We start from the raw sequence: 21,056 nt of genomic DNA on the forward strand, positions 1-21,056 counted from the left end.
AGATCACACTAGAATTTAGGGATTTAACAGAGCCTATGGATTAAAGATCTTTTATGTCTACAGCTGGTTGAGGTTTGGCAACTTTAAGACCTATATTATAATTTGCTAGTATTTGTGATTTATCATATCTTTTAATTTCTGCCATTCTATATCAAAAAAAGCTAAAACAAGCATTTATTTATTTTTTTTTTATTTTTGGTCTTTCTCTGCGTATGTTTTTCTACATTATCATTTACATGCAATTATTATCTTAACTTTATAATTAACTTAATCTCCTTTTAAACTGGGCGCATGCCAATTTCATTGGATTTCTCACTCTACAGTGGCTTTAAGGTAATAGTTAACACTACTTGTTGAACACTCAGTATGTACCAGATACACAACTAAGCACTTTACATGAATCATCTAATCCTCCCTGCAACTCTATCAGACAAATATTATTATAACCTTGCTTTACTGATGAGAGATTTAAAACTCTAAAAATTAAGTAACTTGTTCAGGATCACACAGTGCATATAAATGGGGTACAAAGCTAGACAGTTTTCTTTAGAGCCCTACCCTTAACTAATACATCACCTTGTACACAGCAGGCAAACAGTAAATATCTGCTAAAGATGAAGGAAACCTTTACTAATCTTTTTAATCCTTAAGAAGTTTACACATTTACAGAATTCACTTTCTACAAAATTTCTTGTAATGTGATGCTTACTAATGGTGAAAAACCTTCCACAATTTTTCTTCATTCCTATTGATTTGCAGTCACTCATATAAAATTCCATTTCACAAAAATCTTTGGAGTTTTTTGCAAATTATAAATGCTTATGAAATAGTGTCAGGATAGACAATGGTCCTTAAATCACATGGTTAAAGCAGATGGCTAAAAATGGATAGTTTATTCAAATGCTTAATCTAAATTTCCAGGACCACTACTGTTTTTTGTTTTTCCTTCAAGTTAATTTTATGAAAATACCTACCATATTATAAAGATAGTGCTCAAAATTCTATTTTAATTAGAAAGTGTAATCTTATATTTTAAAATGTCTATACCGTATAGATAAGCATTACTTACAACCATAAGTCATAGAGTCAGGCAGCCTGAGTGCAAATCACATTTAAGCTTGAGGTTAACACCTCTGTAAGTTGGAGATAAATTGTTTGTTTTGTTATCAGATGAGATACTGCAAATACTTGGAAAGTACTTGGTATGGTGCCTCTCAAACAGAAAGCATTCAATTAATTTTAGTGTTCATGTGATATTTAGAAAAGTAAGAGGAGGGACTTATTCTTCAAATAATTGATTGACCTTCTGTAGTATATATTTGAGACTGCTGCTCAGACAGGAAAGTTTGTTATAAGCTGGCAATCTATCCTAGTCTATACCATTTACATCAGTTATACACTTACCTTCTCTTGAAAATATAATTAATTCTTTTGAAATTCTTTACGTATCAGGTACAGATCATTTGCTAGATACTAGGGATATGGAAGTATGAAGGACATGAAAATCTATTCCTTTCTATTTGAAGTCTGGTAGACTTATAGTGACCAACACAAGCTGAAAACATGATAAAGTAGGTGGAAATAAAAATGAACATTAGTCTATACCATGACTGCGTTTTCATGAGTTTACGTCAGAATTCCAGATAGGATCTCTAGCTTCTGGAATTCACCATTCTAGAGGGAAAAATGGACTGAGTATTCAATAATTTGGGATCAGTTTCTGATTACTGCTACTCATTGGCTCTACATATAAATTTAAGAATAATTTTTCTGGCATTCAGTTTCTTAAACTTTAAAATGAGAAACTTTGGTCTGGATGGTTTCTAAGAACATTTCCTGACTTAAATTAAATTGCTCATAACCTCTAGTGGAGCTATCCCTGCTTCCTTATTTTTGTCTTAGTCCAAATTATGTTCATAAACTCTTCAATTTCTACTCACTAATGATTGCCATCTCTAAATATGCTTTTCTAGTAGTAAATTACATTATTTTAGGTCATCAGAAAAACATTTTAACATTATAGAAATCAAGAAGCTAAAACTTTACTTTGTTTTTTACATAAATATTTTATCATTTGTGTCAAGCTGGTCTGTGGCTGAAATTAGACGTTATTAAAAAAAGAAAGAAGAAAAGGTAGAAAACTAACCTGATACTTTTTCTTTCCATCTAAATTTCATGAGAGCTGTGGTTTGAGAAAATAAAATGGGCCCCCTGGAACATAATGATATATGTGAAAACAGCTTTTTATGAATTCTATAAAGTATGACAAAATTGATGGATTGACTTCCAAGTATAAATGCAAGCTTAGTTATTTATGTTTGGGTTTTTTTTTTTTTTTTTTGTAGTTTAACTTTATAATATTGAGGCTTATCCAGATATTCAGGCCTGGAAATTTTTTTAAAAAACCAAAAACAATAAAACAGTAAAGCTGTGATCTAAGAAACTTAAGATGCTTTGACTTCAATAAATTATCTTTCACTTATTTCAGTATTCTGTGGACCTTATGGTGAGTTGACAGTGATGAATTTCCTTTACTTGCTGTTAATTGGAATAGCAGAGAGTATATACTGGAGAAATCACATTCAAACATTTTATAAGTGGCATTTCTCCCCTGAGATAGATGAATATACATAATTTTAAAGTCAAATTTTAATGACTACCTTAGCATGTCATTAGTGGCAAAAATTTTACTTATGAAACTAGGATTCTAAACATCAGATTTTCATTATCCCACTGGAAATAGGATTTAGAATTTCCAAATAACATAGTAGTTAAGAAATATAGTATTTTACCTTCTTCACTTTTCTCAGTAATTTCTCTTTTAGTTGATTCTACTTCAAACTAGAAATTTATCTTTTCACTGAGTAAGTTCTTATCTCAGTTGTATAAGTACATCTATTTTATTAGATGAAAAACATGACTTTCCATTTAAAATGTCTTAGCCTGTAACATATATGTGTGATTTTCCTATATATATAGCAGGTTTGCACTTGAAGTACTCTTTAAAATATTTATTCTAGTATGTAATCTTTAATAATACAGTATATCTTGATTGTTTATATGGAAAGAAATGATTTAATTACAATTGTAATTACAATTAAATTACAACTTGTAATTTAAATGCAAGTATTTTCTTAATCTCCTTAGAGTGGTTGGGGGTTATTTTCTAAGAAATAACAAAAAGTTGGAGAATACCTTCTCAAAACATTCTGAATTAACTTCTAATGAATTTATCTGGATTACTTGTTCATGTTTTTCTAACATTTTTTTTCACTGTAGAGATGAATTTAAATCAATCTAAAAATATACTGGAATTTATGTAATGGTAATTATGAAACTTTTCTCAATTATATGTGAAAACATACTAAGAATCTTAAAAATAATTTTTATTCTTTTTAAAGTGAAGATACTAAATGTATACTGTTGTTATAAGATAAAGGAAACTATTTTGATACAACTTATAAGAAGCATTTCCCTTCTCTTAGGAATAAGATAAAAATATATAAATATAAGTTTTCCAAATGTTTTCCTCTATGCCATGAGTATCATACAAAAGAAAATTAAGCATCACCCCTAACAGAACACTTCATAAAGTAGTGGAGGAATGTTTAATGTGACTTTCCTGGTTTTACTTTTATAATATTTTCCTTCTTAGGAAATTGCCTAAAACCACTCTATATTAGCGCTTCCTGATGGCTTTGGAGTAGGATGTAGTATGTATGTATGTATGGCTTTTTCATCTGAAAATAGCCTGAATCTCCGATTGCTGTTATATTTCATGTCTGGTAAACTGAAATGAGCTTTGGACTTCCAATGAGAGAATAGTTTTGACTTTCAGTTCCATCATTAATGATTATATCACCTTTGACAAATCACTTAGTCTCATGAAAGTCTGTTTCCTCATCGATAAAATTGTTTTTATAATATCTGTATCATATTTATTGTGAGGATTTGACTAGACAATATATGGGATAAACCTTCTAAAATGGTTGAAACATAGTAGGCCCTCAAAAATTTATTTCCTTCCCCTTTCCCTGTTGAATCTGAATACCAATAATGAAAACTATTATTTATGGAATTTGATCATATTTTGTTTACAGGAGCCTTAGCTATTTCCCTTACAAAAGCTTGAGTTTTATTTCTTAAGTGATTTTCCCAGTCACTGACATGGACTTAAACTTGTAATGAAATTCAGCAAAATAGCCAACACAATACTATTCTTTATCTGCTCATGTCAAGACATTTTTAGTCCCTCTGTTGTAAACTTCACATAGAAAGACTCTAAGAATCCCTGCTATTTCTCTTTTTCTCTATCTAAATATATGATATAGCAAAAAAGTTCCTACATTAAACAAAAAAAATTATTGAGGGGATGAAAATGTTCTGGAACTAAATGGTGATGATATTTGTATAACACTGTAAATGTATTAAATACTACAGAATTGTACATTTTAAATTAGCTCAAATGGTGAATTTTGTCTTATATAAACTTTACCACAATAAAAAGAAAATGAATTAATCAAAAGGGGCTTATTGGTTCAACAGTGTGCCTGGCACATAGTAAGATGCTCAAAAAAATAGGATTACCGTATAATTTACTGTCCAAACCAGTTTATGTTTTCTGAGACAAATGTTAAGCTGTATAAGACACAAGCCTCCAAAATATAAAATGGGATTCTCTGGGGAAAATGAGATATATGTACATCTTACCTGAAAGTGATAATTTTTTTGCCTACCCTAACAGCAAATGAAGCATTTTTTAAAAATTCCTCCTTTCTTCAGGAAATAATATGTTCACATGATTCAAAATCAAACAGCATAAAAGATTTTGGTGAAATATTTTGTTCCCATTTCTTCCCTTTATCCTTCTTCTACAGATAATCCCTTTATCAGTATTTTCTGTATACTTTCAGAAATTTTTAATTCAAATAATTATACACACACACACAAACTTGTACAAACTTTCATACAAACTCCTCTACATTTTCCTTTTTCACTTAGCAGTATACCTTGGGAAGCTTTATTGATACAAAAATGAATTCTCCATTCTTTTTCTCAGCTGTATAATATTCCAGTGTGTGGTTATTATGTATTTATTTAATTAGTCCTTTATTGGTGGACTGTTAGGTTATTTCAGTCTTTTGCTATTACAAACAATGCTGTAAAAAAGGCCTCTGTAGTTGCATCATTTCATTTAAGGACAGTATATCAATAGGATGAATTCCCAGGAGTAGGATTTCTAGAACAAGTTAATTTTGCTACCTATGGCCAAATCCTTCCAGAGAAGCAGGGCCAATTTATACAATAAGAGTGACGTGTGAGTGTAAACTGAGAAAGTGTTGATAGGGTGGCAAATGACAAACTATGAGAATCTTAATCCTTTGTCCAAGAAGGTTTTATAAATGAGAAACAAAAGATTATTGAAAGTACGTATCAATATTTTATGAATTTGCCTATGACTGATCCAGGTTATTCTACTAAGAATACTATTTTACTTGGTGTTATGTGGAATAATTTGTGGGGGGGTCACTTATAGTACAGTGTGGTATATAAAATTCAGGGTTTATCTTGAGTTAGGCTCATCTGGGTATTCGTATATGATTTTGCTTTCCCATTTTTACATAACTATTGTGAATACATATACTTAAGTGTTGGACTTTTTAAAAGTAATGTATGAAATTGTCTTTCCAACTGGTTTATATTTAGGAGCATTATAAAAAAAAAGATTTCTTACCAGTAGAATAAAATAAAATAGAATTGTTTTGTCATTGTTATGGGCTTGAATTGTGTCCTCACAAAATTCATATACTGAGGTCCTAAACTACAGTACCTAAGAATGTGACTGCATTTGGAGATAGGGTCTTTAAGGAAAACTAAATTAAAATGAGGTGATTAGGATGGCAGCCTTAGCAAACTAACACAGTCATAGCAGAGTATGTCTTAGAGGCTTTCTGTGAATTCTTTCATTTTTAGTTTTACTTAAGGATTTTCTTTTCAGTGATTATACAACTTAAATTCACCATTCTACAAATTATCAGTCCCTTGCTTATTTCCAAGAAAGTTTTCCATATAGAGAGACTACTCTAATTAGTTATACTGTATTTTCTTCATATTTTCTATAGGGTTAATGCAGATTAACAGTAAACATTTGAGCTATGATTCATTATTGGATAATTCATACTTCAGTTTGTGATAGAGTCAGTAATATTCAAGAGGCCTTAGTACAAAGATAGGAATACTTACTACTATTTACACGTTGTCTAATTTTCAATTTATTTTAGCGTTCTCTAATTATTAATATGCTACTAATATAACTAATAAAATATGCATATAACTACTGAGATTTCACCAAACATTTAAACTTTAATTAAAAACTTAGGAAATGAAATGCCTTAACAATTCTATGAGAGCCTTAACACTTTAATCACCCTAAAAATTAAGCAAATAAAAATATAGTCATTACAATCTTGTCACCTCTCTTTTCTCAAAGTTGAGTACAAAATGCTAAATCTGTGGATATAAATTGTTTCTGAACTCTGTTCTTATTCTTATTTTAACTTTTTTTCAGCTTTATTGAGGTCTAATTGACAAATAAAATTGTAAAATACTTAAAGTGTACAATGTGATGATTTGATATATATATACAACATGAAAAGATTCCCACCATTGAGTTAATTAACATACACCACCTCACATACTTACCTTCTTTTTATTTTTTTTAGCAAATTTCAATTATACAATCCAGTATTATCAACTGTAGTTATATTAGATCCTCAGTTCTTATTCATCTTATACTGAAAGTTTGTACCCTTTTATTGATCTCCCTGTTTCCCCCAGACAACCCATCATTCTACTGTCTCTCTGAGCTCAACTTATTTATTTACCATCTTAGTTCTTTAGATCTACTTGATGTATTTTGCACCTAACTAAAGAGGGCTTCACACCCAGAGTTGTGTGACTGATGCAACAAGTCCATGATTGAGAACCTGAGATGTGAACCTTTAGTGAACATTCCAAGATGATTTTTAATGAGTCTGTTTCCAGATGATCAGGTCCCATGTATTATTTAATTTTGCCCATTCCATCAATTACTGTCCACATTATTACCTCTCATATATCAGCTATATTTTGATTATGACATTAGTCATTTTTAAAATATGATGTTTGATTTGATTTTTTTTTTGTATTTGTAGTAAGCCTGCTATCCCTTTTCTTCATTGTAAACAGATAAAGCCAATTTTGCAGGTGCTGGTCTGTGTGGGGTCTGATCTAGTTTAGTTGAATCTAAAGCCTTTAGCCTATTTGGTTCACTAATATTGAAACACTTCTTTCTCCTAGTCCTATTAGAACTTCAGTATTGACATATCCCTATTTATTCCTACTAGTAATAAATCACTTGTTTGCATATGTATTATAGTCATATAAAGTAAAACAAAAATAATTATTGAATGTCTTAACCACCCAAGACCCTATGTTAGGTGTTATGAGATACTGCAAAAAATAATACTTCTTCTATCTCCTATAATCATTAATCTTTAGAAATAAGGTGTAATGTACATACAATAAATAACTCTAATGCAAAGCAGGGGAAAATATGTGCCATTAGAGAAGTCTAGATAAATCAGAATGAATTTTTGTGGGGGGAGTTCCATTTGTAGCTGGCTTGAGGGATCTAAGACAATTACTCAAGAAGGCAGCATTTATATAAGATATTGATGTATGAACAGTATTCTATATATAATCCTAGAGGAAAAGAATATCTTAGGCCAAAGATACAGTATGCATAAATGCGCAAAAGTAGAAGCGAGGATGTAGACATTCTTGGGGAGGAAGGGAGCTTTGTTTTGAGAGAGCAAAAACTTTTTTCTTCCTTCCTTCCTTCCTTCCTTCCTTCTTTCCTTCCTTCCTTCCATCCATTCATTCAGTAAACTTCTAATTGGGACCACCTATGAATCAGAGTATGTTAGGTACAAGGGCTACAAAAAAAAAAAATAAAAGAGATAGAAGATAAAAATCCTTTCACTCGAGTGTTTTACTGTCTTATAATGAAAACTAAATAACAATAACAATATTAAAAATAATAATTAACAATTATTATTTTCCAGGTATGTTCAAGGTGCTTTACTACTATTAATTACTTTAATCTTCATAACAACATTATGAAGTGGGTACTATTATCTCCATTTAATAGATGGAGAAACTGATATACAGAAAAGGTAAGAAACTTGATCAATTTACATAGCTGAGAAATGGCAGATTCAGGATTTAAACTCAAGAATCTGGCTCAAGAGTCTGTGCTTTTAAGCACTGCATTCTGCTACATGATATAGTGAATTGGTAGATAAGTCTCTATAGATAAATATAGACAGACTGTGAATGGCCTTAAATGACAAGCTAAGAAGCTTGGCAAAATCAAAACTCTAACTTTAAAAGGTCATTCTGGCAGCAGTTAATAAGACTGAATCATTGAAGTTCTACAGCAAGTGGGTGGCTATTGCTTTACTCTAGATGAGAGATGATGAAGTTTTGAGCTAGGGTGGTATCTGTGATAATACATAGAAAAGAATTTTATAGGGATAGAATTATCAGGAATTGGATAAGAGAACAAGAGTCAAATATAATCTTAGTGGCATCAGTCAAGACTCTGTAGATTACAAGTGACAGGAAGCCAACTTAAACTGGCTTAAACAGAAATGAGAATTCGTTGGTTCATATATTTGAATCAGGATATTTGGTCTTTTACTGTTTCTCAGATCCACGTTCTCATATTGGCTTCATCTTCAGGTAGATTTCATATATATGGTGGTGAAGATGGCTCCTGGCCTCCAGAATTACATCATCCTAGAGATTAGAAAATCTCCATCAAAAGGGAGTATCTTTGCATATGTTTCAGTCAGAAGGTAGAGAATGGCTCTAAATGACTCAGTTTAAGTCAGACGTCCACCCCAGGAGCTAGAGTTTGGATCAACTTCTTTTGAAACCCTGGGATTGAGAGATAGGAAAGAAGGGTTTCCCAAAAGAAGAAGGTACAAGACAGGCAGAAAATAAGTATTTGCCTAACCAATATTTTGAGCCTAGTGACCAAGAGTGTGATAGTGCCCTTTGTCAAAAATAAGGTATATGAGAAAAAGGTTAGTAGGAAGTTTGAGAATGAAAAGAATAATTCAGAGACATGTTAAGTTTGAATAATGGCAGAACACTTGGGAAGAAATGAGTAGCAAAGTGTTTGAAACAATGAAACTTGAGTTTAGGAGAAAGATGAATGCTAAATATAAAATAATAGAAGTCAAGTGGATAGAGAAACGGTTGCTGAAACTGTGAACTTTATGAGATTAAGAAAAATGATCATCACACATATAAAAGAAGACCCAAAATCAAATACTATCACTGAAACTAAGTGATAAACATTCCAATAAGACAGATGGATCACCAGGATCAAAAGCCACAGCTAGATCAAAGAAGGGCTGATAAAAAGGTATTTGGTCTTGATAAACAGCAAATCAATGGTGGTCTCAAAGAGAACAGTTCAGGTAAAACAAAAACACATTTTGAAGAATTAAAGAATAAATAAGAGAGAGAATAGGGTGGACTTAAATTCCTAGCCAGGCTACTAAATAGCAAGCTTTGTGCCCATGGGCAAGAAACTTAAAATCTCTAAGGCTCTGTTTACTCATGCTTAAAATAGAGATTATAATAGTAATTGTATCTACTTTATAGATTTTAGTTGAGGTTGTGTTCAAAAGTACTTAACCTAGTGCCTGGAAAATTGCAAGTTCTCAGTAAATGTTAGCTCTAGGTGTGTGTGGATGATACAATGAGTATGGAGGATGCAGCAGGAGCAAAATTTATGATTATTACAAGATGTGTTGCAGTGAAGGGAAGTAAAGAGACATATGGGGCAGATTAAAAGTGCTGCAAATTCTTTGACATGTCTCCTGTTAAGAGATGGATCCCATTCCCACTTGCTGTCTCAGAATGTTTGCTCTGGAGAAATCAAGTCGCCATGTAAAAAGTGCAGTGATCCTGTGACTGCCATCCATGAGGAAACTAGCTAACCATGAGGAAAGCATGTCTGAAGAGAGAGGCCAGGCCAGAAACGTGTGTGAAGGTGACCCCTTAGGTCTCCAGCTGCAACCACCACCCCACTTAAAATGACATGAGGGACCCTGAGTGAAAATTGCTCACTAGAACTCAATCAGCCCACACCCATGAGTGATAACAATAAATTATTGTTTTTTGTTTTTTGTTTTTTTAACATCTTTATTGGGGTATAATTGCTTTACAATGGTGTGTTAGTTTCTGCTTTATAACAAAGTGAATCAGTTATACATATGCATATGTTCCCATATCTCTTCCCTCTTGCATCTCCCTCCCTCCCACCCTCCCTATCCCACCCCTCCAGGCTGTCACAAAGCACCGAGCCAATATCCCTGTGCCATGCGGCTGCTTCCCACTAGCTATCTACCTTACTACGTTTGTTAGTGTGTATATGTCCATGACTCTCTCTCGCCCTGTCACAGCTCACCCTTCCCCCTCCCCATAACCTCAAGTCCGTTCTCTAGTAGGTCTGCGTCTTTATTCCTGCCTTACCCCTAGGTTCTTCATGACATTTTTTTTTCTTAAATTCCATATATATGTGTTAGCATATGGTATTTGTCTTTTTCTTTCTGACTTACTTCACTCTGTATGACAGACTCTAGGTCTATCCACCTCATTACAAATAGCTCAATTTCATTTCTTTTTATGGCTGAGTAATATTCCATTGTATATATGTGCCATATCTTCTTTATCCATTCATCTGATGATGGGCACTTAGGTTGTTTCTGTCTCCGGGCTATTGTAAATAGAGCTGCAATGAACATTTTGGTACATGACTCTTTTTGAATTTTGGTTTTCTCAGGGTATATGCCCAGTAGTGGGATTGCTGGGTTGTATGGTAGTTCTATTTTTAGTTTTCTAAGGAACCTCCATACTGTTCTCCATAGTGGCTGCATCAATTTACATTCCCACCAACAGTGCAAGAGGGTTCCCTTTTCTCCACACCCTCTCCAGCATTTATTGTTTGTAGATTTTTTGATGATGGTCATTCTGACTGGTGTGAGATGATATCTCATTGTAGTTTTGATTTGCATTTCTCTAATGATTAATGATGTTGAGCATTCTTTCATGTGTTTGTTGGCAGTCTGTATATCTTCTTTGGAGAAATGTCTATTTAGGTCTTCTGCCCATTTTTGGATTGGGTTGTTTGTTTTTTTTGATATTGAGCTGCATGAGCTACTTGTAAATTTTGGAGATTAATCCTTTGTCGGTTGCTTCATTTGCAAATATTTTCTCCTATTTTGAGGGTTGTCTTTTGGTCTTGTTTATGGTTTCCTTTGCTGTGCAAAAGCTTTGAAGTTTCATTAGGTCCCATTTGTTTATTTTTGTTTTTATTTCCATTATTCTAGGAGGTGGGTCAGAAAGGATCTTGCTGTGATTTATGTCATAGAGTGTTCTGCCTATGTTTTCCTCTAAGAGTTTGATAGTTTCTGGCCTTACATTTAGGTCTTTAATCCATTTTGAGCTTACTTTTGTGTATGGTGTTAGGGAGTGATCTAATCTCATACTTTTACATGTACCTGTCCAGTTTTCCCAGCACCACTTATTGAAGAGGCTGTCCTTTCTCCACTGTACATTCCTGTCACCTTTATCAAAGATAAGGTAACCACATGTGCGTGGGTTTATCTCTGGGTTTTCTATCCTGTTCCATTGATCTATCTTTCTGTTTTTGTGCCAGTACCATACTGTCTTGATTACTGTAGCTTTGTAGTATAGTCTGAAGTCAGGGAGCCTGATTCCTCCAGCTCCTTTTTTCATTCTCAAGATTGCTTTGGCTATTCGGGGTCTTTTGTGTTTCCATACAAATTGCGAAATTTTTTGTTCTAGTTCTGTGAAAAATGCCAGTGATAGTTTGATAGGGATTGCATTGAATCTGTAGATTGCTGTGGGTAGTAGAGTCATTTTCACAATGTTGATTCTTCCAATCCAAGAACATGGTATATCTCTCCATCTATTTGTATCATCTTTAATTTCTTTCATCAGTGTCTTATAATTTTCTGCATACAGGTCTTTTGTCTCCTTAGGTAGGTTTATTCCTAGATATTTGATTCTTTTTGTTGCAGTGGTAAATGGGAATGTTTTCTTGATTTCACTTTCAGATTTTTCGTCATTAGTATATAGGAATGCCAGAGATTAATTTTGTATCCTGCCACTTTACCAAATTCATTGATTAGCTCTAGTAGTTTTCTGGTAGCATCTTTAGGATTCTCTATGTATAGGATCATGTCATCTGCAAACAGTGACAGCTTTACTTCTTCTTTTCCGATTTGGATTCCTTTTATTTCCTTTTCTTCTTTGATTGCTGTGGCTAAAACTTCCAAAACTATGTTGAATAAGAGTGGTGAGAGTGGGCCACCTTGTCTTGTTCCTGATCTTAATGGAAATGCTTTCAGTTTTTCACCATTGAGGATGATGTTTGCTGTGGGCTTGTCATATATGGCCTTTATTATGTTGAGGAAAGTTCTCTGTATGCCTACTTTCTGCAGGGTTTTTATCATAAATGGGTGTTGAATTTTGTCAAAAGCTTTCTCTGCATCTATTGAGATGATCATATGGTTTTTCTCCTTCAATTTGTTAATATGATTTATCACATTGATAGATTTGCGTATATTGAAGAATCCTTGCATTCCTGGAATGAACCCCACTTGATCATGGTGTATGATCCTTTTAATGTGCTGTTGGATTCTGTTTGCTAGTATTTTGTTGAAGATTTTTGCATCTATGTTCATCAATGATATTGGCCTGTAGTTTTCTTTCTTTGTGACATCCTTGTCTGGTTTTGGTATCAAGGTGATGGTGGCCTCGTAGAAGGAATTTGGGAGTGTTCCTCCCTCTGCTATATTAAATTATTGTTTTAAAGCACTATATTTTGTTTCATAGCAAAAGATAAAGAGAACAGACATCACTTGTGGGAATGACAAAGTCTAGGGAAGAGGTTATTAAATTTTATTTTTGGTGTTTTGATTTGATTTATTTAGAAAGTAAACCTGAGATTTACATAGTCTGAGGATTTGTATTCCGAAGAAAAAGAAACTGAAGTTGCAAGAAAGGCATCTGATAGTAAATGGAGCAAGGAACTGAAGAGACGATAGAAAATGTATTCAGGATCCTAGCAGGAGGAGTTTACCTTGGCAAGCAGATTGAACAACTTTTCCTCTGAGAAGGAGAAAATGAGAAAAGATAAAGCAAAGTTTGAGGTGCAGATTATGGATAACCTAATGGATAACATAATGATGTAGATAACAACTTTTCTTCATTTATTTTAGACTTAACGCCCAAAGACCTGCGTCATTCAATTTTATAGATGTTAGGGGGCCTCCCTAAGGTTGCCGCCTCCTCCTCCTGGGTTCTGGTGATTGGAAGCACAGCAAGGTTAATCAGGAAGCATGGAAACTGACAGCCTTAGGCCACAGCAGGATTTGGGTCATTTACTACCAGGCTCCCGTTGGATCGAAGAATTCTGGCTACTGCTCTCATTATCTTCTTTTACCTCAAGGCACAAAAATCATTATAAACTATAGCACTTAAAGTTTCCACTAACACAGATATTTCATTGTTTTTCATTCACTCAGGTGAAATGGAAAAAGAGTACGGAGTGGTGCTGTGGTCCATCTGCCAATTTATCTTTTGCAGTGTGTGCCATGTAAACACTTCTCACTTAATTCACGGTGCATGCATCATCCTTGAATGTTTAGTTTTATGGGTGCAAAAGTAATTTCCGAAGGTCATCTTATAATGGAAGAAAACTTGAAGGTTCATGCCATTTATGTTCATTTTAGATAATATTGTATAACATTTAAGAACTATCAACTTTCATTCTCTAAATGTTTGATCTAATAATTTTAAAGATAAAATATGTTATCAGCCTTTCAGGAGCATATAGCCTTGCTGTGAAAAATCATATTGAAATATGGGTTGAAAAATACGAACTCTTCTACTTACTTTTCCTTAACAGATTTTTATTCATCTCAGTGACACTTTACTAGACTTAAGATAGTGAGGGGGAAAACACAAATGCAGAACATTTCCAGGAGTATAAAAGTTACAGGAAAGACTTAACCAAATTTAAAAATGCGATGCTCTCTTTAAAGAATATGTAGAGACTAGTTAGATATAATCTCTTGGGTTACTTCACAGGTACATGTTAAGGTATAGTCACCATACATAAACATTTTGGTCTTACAAAAAAAATTTCTTTACTTTGTTATTCATGTGTTTTGGGTCATAGTTATAAGGTTCCTGAGACTTTTAACCCCACTTGCTGTGATGACAGCTCCTGTTGTCACCCCCTCCTTCATCAAAACTTCACAATTCCCTCTTCTCTCATATCTCTAGTCATTTCCTCTTCACTAGATCTTTCCTATCAGCCTGTAAACAGACATTTTTCCTCACCCTCAGAAAATAAACACACAAGACAAAATCAAACAAATCTTTCTTTCCGTGCTGCCTCTCTCTGTGACATTGCCCTCTTTTTATCCTCTCTCACCCTCCAGACACCTGAAGGAATTTTTCTATGTCCATTTTTAGGTCTTTGATCCCACTTTTCCTCCCACCATGATCTAATTTACACTTTTGCTACTGAATGAAAATTGCTTCTGCATTGGAGACATGGATAGGAATATCTTAGCCCTCACAAGGGTCAATAGGGGACATTAGGTGCCTCTTTTCAACTCTTAACCTTACAGACTGCTCTGAATCACTCATCATTTGGATTATAAGGCATTCTTCATGATTTCTCTTCCTGCTTCACCAATTATGTCCATATTTATCCCTTAAATATTTCCCCTCCACACTCATACACATGTTCAAATACATGGTTTCATCCTTAAGTCTTTTCCTTTTTTCTTCACCTCTACCTGGGTGATCTCCTTAAGTCCTATGGTGTCAGCTACCATGGACTTCTTGGAGATCACCTGAACCTGTCTCCTTGGTGTCCATTTGCCCACTTGAATACTCCTAGGCACTTCAGTTCTCATTGAATAAATGTCTATATATACTCAAACTTTATCCTCCTCCTCTATATATTTTCTCAGTTAATAGGTCATTGATTCACTTAACCCAATAGCTAGCAATCTAGGTATTAACATAGTAGATTGAAACTTACTGCCAATATCCAACAATTTGAACCAGCAATTTCATATGGTTCCACTTAATACTTTTCCTCTCCTTTTCCTCTTCCTTATCTAATCAGTCACCAAGTTCCATTAATTTTACTTCAGAGTGACTCTAAATCTACTAATTCTTCTCTGTTTTTAACTTCCACTGCCATAATTCAGGACCTCTTAACTGCTTATTTATATTGTTGCAAAATTATCTTAATTAGTCCTTTTGAGTCTGTTCTCTTGCATTTTGAGGGTTTTCCAAAAATTAACATTAGATTGTCTTTAAGAACAGAGATATGTAAGCAGAGCCCCTATTGTTTGCCTATTTCTGTAGTGTAATATTTCTTTTCAATAATATGGCATCCATGTCCTAGTTCTAGAAACTACCACAGCTTTAACATTAGCCATCCCTACCTCCTCTACAAGACCTGGTCCCATCTGGTCATCCTACAGCTGAACTTGCATGAGTGGCTTGCTAGTTCAGGAACAGGCTTTGCCCTTTAATGCTGTAGGTAATGATCCCAACGTGGATGTCTCACTCTTCCCCTTTGAGGATACCCTCCTTATCCTACAAATGTCACCTGCTCTATGAGATCTTCCCTGATGTACTTACTACCCATTCCTTTAACATCAGAAGAAAATGAATTGCTTCTTTTCTTTGTGCATTATAAAGAGCTCTATTGTAGTAATAATCATATTGTATTACTTACAGATCATTTATCTGTTTGAACCTCCTACTATAGTATTAGCTTTATTGAAGACATAGACTAGGTATTTAAATATTGAATGAATGAATGAACTGGAATGTGAGTTTCCTTCTGTGCCTCAGTTTCATTCATTCCCACGTGCATGGAACATGTCAGTCAGCTCTGTCACGACTAGTCTCTCTGTGATGGCACTGAGTAAATCTGTAAGGCTCCCAATAAGAATGCCATTACGTGCTGGCTCTGTTGAATCAACTATTTGGAAATGATGAAAAAATAATAACTAATATTTATAATGTGTTTGCAATTTTCAAAGTTTTTCCCTAAATATTAACTCACTTTTGAACAACTCTAAATTAGGCACTTTACAGGGGGCACATCTGAAGTTAAAAGACTTGTTTAAGGGCAAAACAGGCAGAAAATGACAGAATTTAGAAATCACCCAAGATTTCATACTGAAGCCTGCTATTATACGTTCTATGGATTAAGACTGCGTGGGTTTAAATCCCAGTTCTCCCACTTAGTAGCCCTGTGCCTCCTTTCTTCACCCATAAAATCAGATGATATTGTTCCCTACCTAAAAGGCTTTTTATGAAGGATAAATGAATTTAATATATCCACAGCTCTTAGCAGAGTGCCTGCCATTTAGTTAATCCTGACAAGTGTTACTTATTATTATTATTATGCTATAGATTTTCTCTGGTAAAGAGGGACTGGGTTGATATCATAGCTAGAATCTCTCTCTCTCTCTTTCTCTCCTCCCACCATTCTCTCAACAATTAATTTAAGAGGCTAAATTCAAAAGAGCATGTGAGTCGGGTAATGTCACAGAAGATAATAAAATAAGAAAGTCACCTAGACACATGGTTAGAAGGCCAATCACTCCTACATGGGTTGTTTCTACATGTCTTGACCCAAATTAATCCTAATCTTGTCTCATGAAACTCTCAGGAGAGATTAAGTGGGGCTATTATAGGCTGAATTGTGTTCCCCTCCCCACAAATTAGTATGTTGAAACCCCAATCAATATGCCAATTTGGAATAGGGCCTTTAAAGAGGTGATTAAGTTAAAACAAAGCATTAAGATGGGCCCTAATCCAATCTGACTGGTGTTTTTATAATTGAAGATTTGATACAAGGGGACACTTAGGGATGCCTCTGACCATGTGAAGACACAGCAAGAAGGTGGCCATCTGCAAGCCCAGGAGAGAAGCCTCAGAAGAACCAAACCTGATGACACCTTGATCTTGGATTTCTAATCTCCAGAAATGTGAGAAAATGCATTTCTGTTGTTTAAGCCACCCAGTCTGTGGCTTTGCTATGGCAGCCGTGGCAAACTAATGCAGGGACTGTTGCTCATCATCAGCCCACAGTTTACTCAGCTAGAAACTGGGTCAAGTGGAGACTTGGTGTCTTGCTTCTGATCTCACAGATTCTGCCAGAGCCATAAATATCGCTAAGTCTACCTCGGGAACTGAATTTGTGCTTCTACATTAAATTAATTCAAAAAACAGTAGGAAATTACAAATGTCAGGAACCTATTGTGCAAGGAGCTAGTCCTGGTTACAGTCAGGTTTCAACCCAGGAAGTGTTCAATTTCATCTGGATTAAGCTTCAATCAGTGCGTTCCTGTCTACTAATTGGCTTAAGAAATAGTTTCCTTAAACTTTTGGGAAATTTTCATGAGCAGTTAAGCCCTTTGTTAAATGTTAATGATTCAGGTTTGAGTCTATGGAAGATATAAAAGGGTTAGTGATATCAACAATTTATAAAAAAATAACTGACCTTTTAAAATAATTGTAATATTAATACACGGCATTGATGTAGTGTGGTTAACTTCCCCAAATTCTTTCATTTCTCCTATTTAAGATTTTATGAGGAAAAGCCAATCCTAGGAAGACTAAGATAGAATCCAACTTTTTCAGTACTTTAAAGAGAGAAATAAAAACTTCAGATAACAAGTCTGCTTTTCTACGATTATTTTTATCATATGAAAGACAGAAGACAAAAGATAAAGCAAGAATTGATGGTGGTGTCATTGTGGTGAAAAATGCTCTTGAGTAGGGATTGAAATACTGTACAATTTTCTTGAAAGGACCAGTCTTCTTTCAAATGAGATATTATCTGCTGTCACTTCCATGAAAAATATAGCACCTGCCTCTGCATGTTTCTTCTACTTTGAACAGTGTTCCTTGGTGAGACCTGAAAGATTGGCTGGCAGAGGCAAACAATTTGCCTTTGTTTTCTTGGGTCAGCAGCCCCTGAATTCACAGTCTTTCAAATTCAAAGTTGAAGTACTATTGTCTAGTTTGCTAAATTCATCTATTTTCAGACTTCCCTGTTTGCATTGCAGAGTGAAAGACCATATTCAGTAGCAACTTTACAAGAAACTATTCTAAAATATACATGTAGCTATTACTTATTGAATGCACTGTTCTGAGCTCTATGCTCTATCCTAGTTTCCGTGTGCTTATTATTTCACTTTTTCTGGAAGTTAGAAGCTAATCTCATAGTACACAATTCACTTGCTTACTAATTCAATAAACATTATTAATGGAACCTGTTTTTTATATGTGCCAGGCACAATTGTAGAGATAGAAAGAAGAAAAGATAAAAGCCCTAAAAGAAACCACAGTCTGAACCTTAACTGTTTGATAGTGTACACTAGCTGCATGTGGATTTTTAAGTTTAAATTAATAAAAATAAAATAAAATGGAGAATTCATTTCCTCAGTCATACTAGCCATTTTTCAAGTGCTTAGTAGTCACATGTGACAGTGGCTACCCTACTGGACAGTATAGAAGAAAATTTTCATCTTTGCCAAACGTTCTGCTCTGGTCTAGAGATTGGCATTTTCCAACAATTTGCATGTTCTGATAAAGCATAGTTTAATTCTGTTTACTATGGGCCATACTATGGATAACCTATTTTAGCCATGGTCGGGGAAAAGTAATTGATGGGTATATGTAAAAAGCAAGCATCTTTTTTTCACTATTGCACTTTTCAACAAGGGAAATCTACAATAGACTGCAGAGAGTATGGCATCCTGGATCCCCAGGGCTTCAGAAAGACGGACGTTAGTGATCAACAAAATTACAGAATTATACAAAATATTATAAGGGTTTTTTCAAGGTCAAGGATGCCTCTCAGGGTTAGCAGAGAAATCTATACAAGGTGCTGTCATGGGGATCCACCATTCCAAAGGGTAAGAGAATCAAAAAAAAAATTTGGGAGACAAAGCGAGGCTTAAGAACAAGATGAGGGCAGTGAACCAACTACAGGGCAATACACATGGGTTTCACTGAACAGATACCTTACTGCCTTTTCTAAATATATTGATTATTAGAATTTACGAGTGACTGCCATGTCACACTTTTTCAGAAATCATATGGGCAACTTTGAGTTGTATGGTGTCATGGTTAAGATTAATGGAGTAACTGCAGCATGGTAATCGAATGCTTCTATGACTCTTGTAATTGAATTAATTTCTTAATAAACAGTTATAGTTATTTGTTTCCCATACTCTTCTGATTGCATACCTTGAATTCATTACTTGAGGATCTAAATGTTATGTTGCTCTGAAAATGACTGAACATTATCACTAGTGTTGAAAAACGTACAAGTTTTATTAGCATTCAAAAAAGCTATTAACTGTAACATAATGAAAGAGAAAATGGTTATCTGCACTCTAAAAATGCAAAGGTTTTCATCATATCTTTTCATCTTTTTCCTCTGCTGTATGAGTACAGAGGCAGTTCAGGCGGCATTATATATGGATAATTCAGCATTAAACATTGAGGTGGCATTCTGGCAAGTCTCATGAGATTGTTAAATTTTGACTTTTGATCTTGCTTTTTACGTGGTAGTTTCTGTGAAATCCCCTCTTCTGATGGGAATGTATATACAGTACAGGTGGGGATGGGAGTAGTCAATGGAGTAGGGTTTAGGGTGGTTTTCTGTTATAGGCAGTTAGGGGCATGTTTTCTTTGTGAAAGCACTGCTGGTAAAGGAGAAAATGAATAAAAATTTGGTCACAAAAGCGAACAGTCTGTGGCAATTACTAGAGGCAAGATTACAGATGAATGAAAGGAGGAAACTCAGATAAAAACGAGAGGTAGAGTTAGTACTGAAAGGAATGAAAAAAGTTGTAAATCTCAGTTCTATTCATGTGGATAGATATCAGCAGCTGGGATTTTGCTATTTTCTAAGCAGATTCTTCCTGAGTGTCTAGTCTCTATTAGACAGTGGTTCTTCACTAAGAATAAATAACTGAATTACCTATGGAGCTATTAAATAAATAAATAAATGCATGTATAAAGATATATCTGTATCTACAGCAGCAAGATATTCCTATAACTTATCTTTTATTTAGATGTTGACCCACATCTCTTCAGGCTGAGAAACAAGGCTGTTTCCCTGGTTACACAAGCAAGAGGAGGTACTGTCTTAGGAGCACAGAAGAGCTGACATCAAGCTTTTTTGTAAATGTATGGATATATGTGAGATGAGCATTTGTGATAAGCTGTGCAAACTACTGCATGGTACTAGCATGATTCAAAAGTGCACGCTTTGTTAAGAACCTCTAATTAAAAGGTCTGGGATTAGGTGAGCAAATCCTCCTCTTTAGATGTTAGCCATGAACCTGAAACTCTCAAATAATGAAAGAAAACTATTATTTGAGCAATTCATTTGCCCATTGTTGTTTTGAATACCAGTTAGGAGAAAGAAAAAGACCTTGAAGATTACCTTCATAGTTTGAAAATGCACAAAGTCGACCCTGGATGGCTCTAAGTTGTGATCACTTTATTCATTTCTTCCTTTATATTGTGAGATTTTATTCAATTTCACAATTTTCAAACATCATGACAAGAGGACTCAATGTTTTCTTTCCCTGGCCCTCTTCCCCAAATCTGGACATCTGCTTGTTACTATCACTTCTGTTAACTCTAAGTTGTTTTAAGTAATTCTCTCGCCATCTCCGTAAGTTTATCACATAAATATTAGTCTTCCTCATCTTGTATGTGTCACATTGGGAGATAATACAAATGTTTAGCTATTTCTTATATGCAGATATCTGCAGCTATTTCTCTTTTCTAAACACTCTTCAAGACCAGTTCTTCTAGAGCATAGTGGAACACCCCTTGGTTTGTCT

The 21,056-nt window shown here is 34.3% G+C and overlaps 1 protein-coding gene across 1 annotated transcript in view; it reads left to right on the forward strand.

Moving 5' to 3' along the window:
• NAALADL2 (N-acetylated alpha-linked acidic dipeptidase like 2) overlaps window positions 1-21,056 on the forward strand; it is a 1,061,651-nt gene that overhangs the window by 702,822 nt on the left and 337,773 nt on the right. The gene's annotated exons all lie outside the window — the stretch shown is intronic.

This window comes from Orcinus orca, chromosome 5 (genome assembly GCF_937001465.1).
Source record: "Orcinus orca chromosome 5, mOrcOrc1.1, whole genome shotgun sequence".
Lineage (NCBI taxonomy): Eukaryota > Metazoa > Chordata > Mammalia > Artiodactyla > Delphinidae > Orcinus > Orcinus orca.